We start from the raw sequence: 10,522 nt of genomic DNA, 5'->3' as shown, positions 1-10,522 counted from the left end.
GTGCTGGGTTTATACTTTTGTCGTACTCTTATTTTTTATTTTTGGAGGCACAAATAGTTGGAGAACTGTTATGGATAATAAGCCTTGAAAATGTACAGATGTGATTTTGGCTAGGTTCAATTGTGAACTGGCAGGGTAGCCTAATATTTAGTGTTGGGCCAGTAACCGGAAGGTTACTGGATCGAATCCCCGAGCTGACAAGGTAAAAAATCTGTTGTTCTGCCCCATAACAAGGCAGTGATCCCCAGGAGGCCGTCATTGTAAATAAGAATTTGTTTTTAACTGACTTGCCTAGTTTAAAAAAAATAAAATTGATTGGAAAATGGGTCTGCTTGTGTAATTGTGCCTCTTTTTTAAAATCTTTTTCACAGGTACCAACTCTGCTCAGAGTTTGTACCACAGTTTTGCGGTTTATGTTAGAGTACAGCTATGGACAGAAATGACGTTACGTAGCAGGTAAGGAGAATTCGGTAAGTGTAAGGGAAAATGCTACAGTTGTCCCCATTGCGACTCGAACATCTCACTTTTGGTCTGTAGCTGTATTCCATCTAGCCACAACCCAGTTTTGCTTGTAACCATGATAGTCTAAATCTACTATTGATTTTAATATAAAAATAATTTTAAAAACCTTTAGAAACCACAATTTGCTTAATGTTTTACAATTGTTTTATTTGTGTGATTGACACTGACGCACAGTCCAGACATCTGCCATAAGATGTTATTGCATAAGCATTGATGTTAGAGGCCGAATCCTAGAAATATAATCGCATTCTAGTTCTGTGGGCTGACTGACCTACTGTACTGACAAATGAGTTCAAATAGCCTGGCAGCTTCACTTTGCATTGTGATTCACATTTCCTTTTTCTGCCACTAACTGTTATGTCGCCTCCTGTATATTTATTTTCCATATTTCTTGTCTTGGATGAATGCCAGTATCATCTCAGATCTTGCTGGGGTGGGTGGAAAGAAAATGTTGCAGTTTTAAAGCTACTTTTCTTGCAATTCTTTACATTTTTCCATGTCTAATGTGTATTCATTTGATAAGAGTGACAAAAACCTACATTCAAAAAAAAGTTAGCTGTTGTGGGCTAGTTGATCTGGACATGTCTGACAAGTAATAAACAGCTCTCTAATGTATACAATGACTAACATGACAAGAGGAACTGATGATGCACTACCCAATTTCGAAATTGCACCTTGTGCATTCTACTATTAAACTTTCAAGAGTAGGTTTGAAGCCGGACTTAGTTTCCTAGGGGGCGCGCCTCACAGCTTGGGAACCACTGACTTAGGTAATTGTATTAGACTTGATTTGTGGTCAACTTACTACAACTCTAAATTTTCAATGAATTTCTTATTTCATGCAATTACATAGATACATGATGAGGCGTGGCTTAACGTGACCACGGCCCCCGAGTAGGGTACAGACGTTGGGTACTCCCATATTAAATTGCCTACTTCACTCAACCAGACAACAGCTGTATTCTTACTTTTAGTCTATAAACATTTTGGATATGCTTGGTTAGTCATTTTTTTAAATTTCCATGTCTTAAATGAAAAATTACATCATACCTAAAAACACTGATTCTAAATGTAAAAATGTTAGCATGAACAGAGACTGTCGCATGGAATGTAGCTACGTCAGCCAACAAGCCGATCCCAAATGACTTTCTTCAGATCGCGAACGTTAGCTAACTAACCCTGCTTTTATAGATAAAATGCAGAGAAGCTGTTGCGTACCATTTTGTTTGAAGAAAAGACCACCAAATCAAGTTTCATCAACTGCCCAGGTTAGACGAACCTCTCATGGTTTCAGGCTATAGGCCGCCATTGATGGAAATCTGTGGGTACCGGATACTCGATACATTTCAAGCACTTAATTCACTGTAAGTGGCTAGCTAACACTTTTATTTATTAATTTTTATTTCACCTTTATTGAACCAGGTAGGCTAGTTGAGAACAAGTTCTCATTTGCAACTGCGACCTGGCCAAGATAAAGCAAAGCAGTTTGACACATACAACAACAGAGTTACACAAGGAATAAACAAACATACAGTGGAAAAAGTCTAAATACAGTATGTGCAAATGAGTTAGGATAAGGGAGGTAAGGCAAAAATCGGCCATGGTGGAGAAGTAATTGCAATATAGCAATTAAACACTGGAATGGTAGATGTGCAGAAGACGAATGTGCAAGTAGAGATACTGGGGTGCATAGGAGCAAAATAAATAAATACAGTATGGGGATGAGGTAGTTGGATGGGCTATTTATAGATGGGCTATGTACAGGTGCAGTGATCTGTGAGCTGCTCTGACAGCTGGTGCTTAAAGCTAGTGAGGGAGATATGAGTCTCCAGCTTCAGTGATTTTTGCTGTTCTTTCCAGTCATTGGCTGCAGAGAACTGGAAGGAAAGGCGGCCAAAGGAAGAATTGGCTTTGGGGGTGACCAGTGAGATATACCTGCTGGAGCGCGTGCAACGGGTGGGTGCTGCTATGGTGACCAGTGAGCTGAGATAAGGCGGGGCTTTGCCTAGCAGAGACTTGTAGATGACCTGGAGCCAGTGGCTTTGGCCATGAATATGAAGCGAGGGCCAGCCAACGAGAGTGTACAGGTCGTAGTGGTGGGTAGTATATGGGGCTTTGGTGACAAAACGGGTGGCACTGTGATAGACTGCATCCAGTTTGTTGAGTAGAGTGTTGGAGGTTATTTTGTAAATGACATCGCTGAAGTCAAGGATCGGTAGGATGGTCAGTTCTTCGAGGGCATGTTTGGCAGCATGAGTGAAGGAGGCTTTGTTGCGAAATAGAAAGCCAATTCTAGATTTAGTTTTGGATTGGAGATGCTTAATGTCAGTCTGAAGGAGAGTTTACAGTCTAACCAGACACCTAGGTATTTGTAATTGTCCACATATTCTAAGTCAGAACCGTCCAGAATAGTGATACTGGACGGGCAGGTTGGTGTGGGCAGCGATCGGTTGAAGAGCATGCATTTAGTTTTACTTGCATTTAAGAGCAGTTGAAGGCCACGGATGGAGAGTTGTGTGGCATTGAAGCTCGTTTGGAGATTAGTTAACACAGTGTCCAAAGAAGGGCCAGAGGTTTACAGAATGGTGTCGTCTGCGCAGAGGTGGATCAGAGAATCACCAGCAGCAAGAGCGACATCATTGATGTATACAGAGAAGAGAGTCGCACCCCATAGAGACTGCCAGAGGTCCAGACAACAGGCCCTCCGATTTGACACACTGAACTCCATCAGAGAAGTAGTTGGTGAAACAGGCGAGGCAGTCATTTGAGAAACGAAGGCTGTTGAGTCTGCCGATAGGAATGTGGTGATTGACAGAGTCGAAAGCCTTGGCCAGGTCGATCAATACGGCTGCACAGTAATGTCTCTTATCGATGGCAGTTATGATGATGTTGTTAAAGAAGCAATAAAACTGACCTTTAGACTTGTTGAGTATCTGGCCAGTCTGAAATATGTATTTTCCTTTGCAACTCTGCCTAGAAGGCCAGCATCCCGGAGTCGCCTCTTCACTGTTGATATTGGCCACATACTCAACTAGTCTAAAGGTCAGTTTTATTGCTTCTTTAACAAAAAACACCCGTCGTTGAGACTGGTGTTTTGTGGGTACTATTTAATGAAGCTGCCAGTTGAGAACTTGTGAGGTGTCGGTTTCTCAAAGTAGACACTCTAATGTACTTGTCCTCTTGCTCAGTTGTGCACTGGGGCCTCCCACTCCTCTTTCTATTCTGGTTAGAGCCTGTTTGCGCTGTTCTGTGAAGGGAGTATTACACAGCGTTGTACGAGATCATCAGTTCCTTGGCAATTTCTCGCATGAAATAGCCTTAATTTCTCAGAACAAGAATAGACTGACGAGTTTCAGAAGAAAGGCTTTGTTTCTGGCCATTTTGAGCCTGTAAATCGAACCCACAAATGATGACGCTCCAGATACTCAACTAGTCTAAAGGACAGTTTTATTGCTTCTTTAATCAGAACAACAGTTTAACTGTGCTAACATAATTGCAAAAGGGTTTTCTAATGATCAATTAGCTAATCCAAGTAGATCATATTAAAAGGCTAACACAGGAGTGATAGTTGCTGATAATGGGCCTCCGTACGCCTATGTAGATATTCCATTAAAAAATTGTCTGTTCCCAGCTACAATAGTCATTTACAACATTAACAATGTGTAAACTGTATTTCTGATAAATTTTATGTTATTTTAATGGACAAAAAGTGTGTTTTTCTTTCAAAAACAAGGACATTTCTAAGTGACCCCAAACTTTTGAACAGTAGTGTAAGAAGGCTGTTCATTGACTATAGCTCAGCCTTCAACACTGTAGTACCCTCCAAGCTCATCATTAAGCTAGGGTACCTGGGTCTGAACCCCACCCTGTGCAACTGGGTCCTGGTCTTCCTGACGGGCCGCCCCCAGGTGGTGAAGGTAGGATGCAACACCTCCACTACGCTCATCCTCAACACAGGGGCCCCTGCGTGCTCAGCCCCCTCCTGTACTCCCTGTTATCCAATAACTGTGAAGCCACGCGCGCTTGCAACTCAATCATCAAGTTTGCAGATGACACAACAGTAGTAGGCCTAATTACCAACACTGACGAGACAGCCTACAGGGAGGAGGTGAGGTTCCTTGGCGAAGTGGTGCCAGGAAAATAACCTCCCCCTCAACGTCAACAAAATGAAGGAGCTGATCGTGGACTTCAGGAGACAGCAGAGGGAGCACGCCCCCATCCACATGGGATGGAAAGAAAGAGATTATGCTCTAAAAATAGCCCTAAGATCCAAATTAGAGCATAACAGACGTAGGTTTACCATGTTGAGAAATAAGGTGATGAAAAAAATCAGACTGGCCAAGGCAAACTTTTTTATTAACATAATTGGTGAAGGGAAATTCTAAATTGATCTGGGGAATCTAAAAAGAGTTAACAGGGAAAGACCATAGTAACACTGCAAAAAGACTAGAAATCATGGTGAATAACAATCTTACACATGATGCAGTCGAAATGGCACTAGCCTTCAATTCCTACTTTATTGACTGTCAGGGTACTGACACAGAACCCCTCCACTGGTTTCTTGGGCTCAGTGCTAGCTCAGCTCAGACGCTCAAACTGTCTTCATCATAAGGGTTCATCATAAGGGAGGTTTCTGAGTCAAAGGTGAACAAGGTGATTAGCTCACTAAATAACTCTAAAGCCAAAGATGTGTTTGGGCTGGACTCTACCTTTCTTAAAAACTACAAAGAGTCACTCATTGACCCCATTACTAAGGTCACCAACACATCTATTGGTCTCGCGGTGTTTCCAAGGGTATGGAAGTCGGCCATAATAACGGCCATCTTTAAATCAGGCAACCCTGCTGACGTGAGTAACTACAGGCCCATTAGTATACTACCTGTGGTGTCAAAGGTTGTTGAAAAGTGTGTAGCAGAACAGCTGATTGCCCACCTCAACAACAGACCCTTCACATTACACTCCATGCAGCTTGGCTTCAGAGCGAAACACTCCACAGAAACAGCCAACTGCTTTCTTCTGGAAAATGTGAAGTCCAAGATGGACAAAGGGGGTTTTGTTGGGGCTGTGTTTCTGGACCTAAGGAAGGCTTTTAATACTGTTAACCATGAGATTCTCATCACAAAAATGTCCAAGTTCAACTTTTCCCCCGATGCCTTGAGATGGAAGAAATCATTCCTTGAAGGCAGAACTCAGTGTGTCAGAGGGAGTAATGAGCTGTCGCCCACTCTTAGCTATGATGTGGGCGTGCCCCAAGGGTCAATACTGGGGCCCCTCCTGTTCAGCCTGTACATTAATGATCTACCTTCTGTCTGTACTGGGTCTGAAGTTAAAATGTATGCATATGATACAGTGATATATGTGCATGCAAAGAGCAAACAACAAGCTGCACAAGAACTCACTGAAAAAACTGTACTTCAAATTTATGATACTCCCCCACTTAACATACTGCTTGACTAGTTGGGCCCAAGCTTGCTGTACAACATTAAAACCTATTCAGTCGGTTTACAAACAGGCTCTCGAAGTGCTTGATAGGAAGCCTAATAGCCATCATCATTGTTACATCCTCAGAAAGCATGAGCTCCGGAGTTGGTAAAATCTTGTGCAATACACCGACGCATGTCTTGTATTCAAGATCCTAAATGGCCTGGCTCCCCCTCCACTCAGTATTTTTGTTAAACAGAAAACCCAAACATATGGCAGCAGATCCACAAGGTCTGCCATGAGAGGTGACTGTATAGTTCCCTTAAGGAAAAGCACCTTTAGTAAATCCGCTTTCTCTGTGAGAGCTTCCCATGTCTGGAATACACTGCCACCAGACACACATAACTGCACCACATATTACACTTTCACAAAATGCATGAAGACATGGCTAAAGGTCAATCAGATTTGTGAACATAATCCTTAGCTGTGTATTGCCACTTTCCATGTTGTCTGTGAGCTTGTGAGGTGTGGAAACACTTTGTTGCTTTTATGAATTTTGTCTTGCTGCTTTTTGTTCTATGTTGCTCTGTCTGTTTGACATCTTGCTTGTCCTATGTTGCTCTGCATGTGCTCACTTCTCAATGATTGTCTATATTGTAATTGTTTTTAAGAACCTGCCCAGAGACTGCGGTTGAAAATTAGCCGGCTGGCTAAAACCAGCACTTTTACAGAAACATTGATTAATGTGCACTGTCCCTGTAAAAACAAAATACACTCAACTCAACATCGACAGGACTGCATTGGGGAAGGTGAAAAGTTTCATGTTCCTCGGTGTACACATCACTGACAATCTGAAATGTTCCACCCTCACAGTGTGGTGAAGAAGGTGCAACAGCGCCTCTTCAACCTCAGGAGGCTGAAGAAATTTGGCTTGGTCCCTAAGACCCTCACACACTTTTACAGATACACCATTGAGAGCATCCTGTCGGGCTGTATCACCACCTGGTATGGCAAATGCACCACCTGCGTCCGCAGGGCTCTCCAGATGGTGGTGCGGTCTGCCCAAAGCATTACCGTTGGCACACTGCCTTTCCTCGAGGACACCTACAGCTCCCAATGTCACAGGAAGGCCAAAAAGATCATCAAGGAAATCAACCACCTGAGCCAAGGGCTGTTCATCCCGTTATCATCCAAAAGGTGAGGTCAGTACAGGTCAGGGTACTGGGACCGAGAGACTGAAAAACAGCTGTTATCTCAAGGCCATCAGACTCTTAAATAGCCATCACTATCCGGCCTCCACCCAGTACCCTGCCCTGAATTTAGTCACTGTCACTAGCCGGCTACCACCTGGTTACTCATCCATGCACCTTAGAGGCTGCTGCCCTATGTACATAGACATGGAATCACTGGTCACTTTAATAATGTTTACATACTGTTTAACTAATTGCACATGAATATACTGTATTCTACTGTATTATAGTCAATGCCACTCCGACATTGCTCGTCCTAATATTGATGTATTTCTTCATTTTATTATTTTACCTTGATTTGTGTGTATTGTTGTGACTTGTTAGATACTACTGCATTGTTGTAGCTAGAAACACAATCATTTCGCTAGACCTGCAATAACATCAGCTTAATATGTGTACGTGACTAATACAATTTGATTTGAAGTAGGTGTAGATATTGACATAGGCTACATTGGGCCATTTGGTAGGGTTGTCTGCACAGCTGGTCTCAGGCAAGTTGAAAGGACATATAGGCAAGTGAACAAGAATCAACTTTTCTAAATACCTAGACCGTTCAAGCTTAGGCAAAAACTGGAAGTAGTTATGCGGCATATCTAAAACTAGCGAAGCAAGCTAGACAGCAAGCTAACTAGGAAAAAGCTTAGGGTTAACAAACAGTGACGTAAGTACACTGCTCAAAAAATAAAGGGAACACTAAAATAACACATCCTAGATCTGAATTAATGAAATATTCTTATTAAATACTTTTTTCTTTACATAGTTGAATGTGCTGACAACAAAATCACACAAAAATGATCAATGGAAATCAAATTTATCAACCCATGGAGGTCTGGATTTGGAGTCACACTCAAAATTAAAGTGGAAAACCACACTACAGGCTGATTCAACTTTGGTGTAATGTCGTTAAAACAAGTCAAAATGAGGCTCAGTAGTGTGTGTGGCCTCCACGTGCTTGTATGACCTCCCTACAACGCCTGGGCATGCTCCTGATGAGGAGGCGGATGGTCTCCTGAGGGATCTCCTCCCAGACCTGGACTAAAGCATCCGCCAACTCCTGTTGGTGGATGGAGCGAGACATGATGTCCCAGATGTGCTCAATTGGATTCAGGTCTGGGGAACGGGCGGGCCAGTCCATAGCATCAATGCCTTCCTCTTGCAGGAACTGCTGACACACTCCAGCCACATGAGGTCTAGCATTGTCTTGCATTAGGAAGAACCCAGGGCCAACCGCACCAGCATATGGTCTCACAAGGGGTCTGAGGACCTCATCTCGGTACCTAATGGCAGTCAGGCTACCTCTGGCGAGCACATGGAGGGCTGTGCGGCCCCCCAAAGAAATGCCACCCCACACCATGACTGACCCACCGCCAAACCGGTCATGCTGGAGGATGTTGCAGGCAGCAGAACGTTCTCCACGGCGTCTCCAGACTCTGTCACGTCTGTCATGTGCTCAGTGTGAACCTGCTTTCATTTGTGAAGAGCACAGGGCACCAGTGGCGAATTTGCCAATCTTGGTGTTCTCTGGCAAATGCCAAACGTCCTGCACGGTGTTGGGCTGTAAGCACAACCCCCACCTGTGGTCGTCGGGCCCTCATACCACCCTCATGGAGTCTGTTTTTGACCTTTTGAGCAGACACATGCACATTTGTGGCCTGCAGGAGGTCATTTTGCAGGGCTCTGGCAGTGCTCCTCCTTGCACAAAGGCGGAGGTAGCGGTCCTGCTGCTGGGTTGTTGCCCTCCACGTCTCCTGATGTACTGGCCTGTCTCCTGGTAGCGCCTCCATGCTCTGGACACTACGCTGACAGACACAGCAAACCTTATTTTCTCAGCTCGCATTGATGTGCCATCCTGGATGAGCTGCACTACCTGAGCCACTTGTGTTGGTTGTGGACTCCGTCTCATGCTACCACTAGAGTGAAAGCACCGCCAGCATTCAAGTGACCAAAACATCAGCCAGGAAGCATAGGAACTGAGAAGTGGTCGGTGGTCCCCACCTGCAGAACCACTCCTTTATTGGGGGTGTCTTGCTAATTGCCTATAATTTCCACCTGTTGTCTTTTCCATTTGCACAACAGCATGTGAAATGTATTGTCAATCAGTGTTGCTTCCTAAGTGGACAGTTTGATTTCACAGAAGTGTGATTGAATTGGAGTTACATTGTGTTGTTTAAGTGTTCCCTTTATTTTTTTGAGCAGTGTATAATGTAGCAGCTTTACTAGCTTTATGGCACATTCATAACTACTCGGAACTGGGAAATCTCCGACTTCCTTTCTTTCAAAACTGGGAACTCGGGAATAAAACAAGCTCCAAATGGAAAAAAATATTTTGAACGGTCATCCAACTCGGAATTCAAACTCAGGACTCTTTCTAGAGCTCCGACTTGAAGATCACTCACAGTACCAGTCAAAAGTTTGGACACACCTACTCAAGCAAGGGTTTTTCTTTATTTGGACTATTTTCTACATTGTAGAATAATAGTGAAGACATCAAAACTATGAAATAACACATATGGAATCATGTACAGTAGTAACAGAAAAGTAACTAAACAAATCAGAATATACTTTTATATTTGAGATTATTCAAAGTAGCCACCCTTGACAGCCTTGACAGCTTTGCACACTCTTAGCATTCTCTCAACCAGCTTCATGAGGTAGTCACCTGGAATGCATTTCAAATTTGAGATTTTTGGTTCCAACCTCCATGTCTTTGTGAGATGCAGAGTAGGTGAACGGATAATCTTCAAGACTATTGGAAAAGCATTCCAGGTGAAGCTGGTTGAGAGAATGCCAAGAGTGTGCAAAGCTGTCATCAGGGCAAAGGGTGGCTACTTTTAATAATCTCAAATATGAAAATATATTCTGATTTGTTTAATTACTTTTCTGTTACTACATGATTCCATATGTGTTATTTCATAGTGTTGATGTCGTCACTATTATTCTACAATCTCGAAAATAGTAAAAATAAAGAAAAACTATTGAATGAGTAGGTGTGTCCAAATTTTTGACTGGTACTGTACGTCATGATCTTGATCTATTTTTCTGAATTCCCAGTTGTTTTGAACATAGCATTACTGTCAGTGTTAGCAGGTCGGGTAACACATTAGTGGAAATATGTATCATGCCAATAATTTGTTGTTGTGAGAGCCAAGTATGTTAATAAAGACACGCGAGGCTGATGAAAACGTTTGTTGAAACGACAGTGTCAGTAGTTTGCTTAGGATGACGCCAAAGATAGGCTAATTACATGGGAGTACCCTACCTAAAACACTGGCCAAAATAACAATTTTAATAGGATATCTGTGTCTAGTTTGCTAACGTTATTTGTGATC

This window comes from Oncorhynchus clarkii, chromosome 12, assembly GCF_045791955.1.
Source record: "Oncorhynchus clarkii lewisi isolate Uvic-CL-2024 chromosome 12, UVic_Ocla_1.0, whole genome shotgun sequence".
Taxonomy (NCBI): domain Eukaryota; kingdom Metazoa; phylum Chordata; class Actinopteri; order Salmoniformes; family Salmonidae; genus Oncorhynchus; species Oncorhynchus clarkii.
This window is presented reverse-complemented; position numbering follows the sequence as displayed.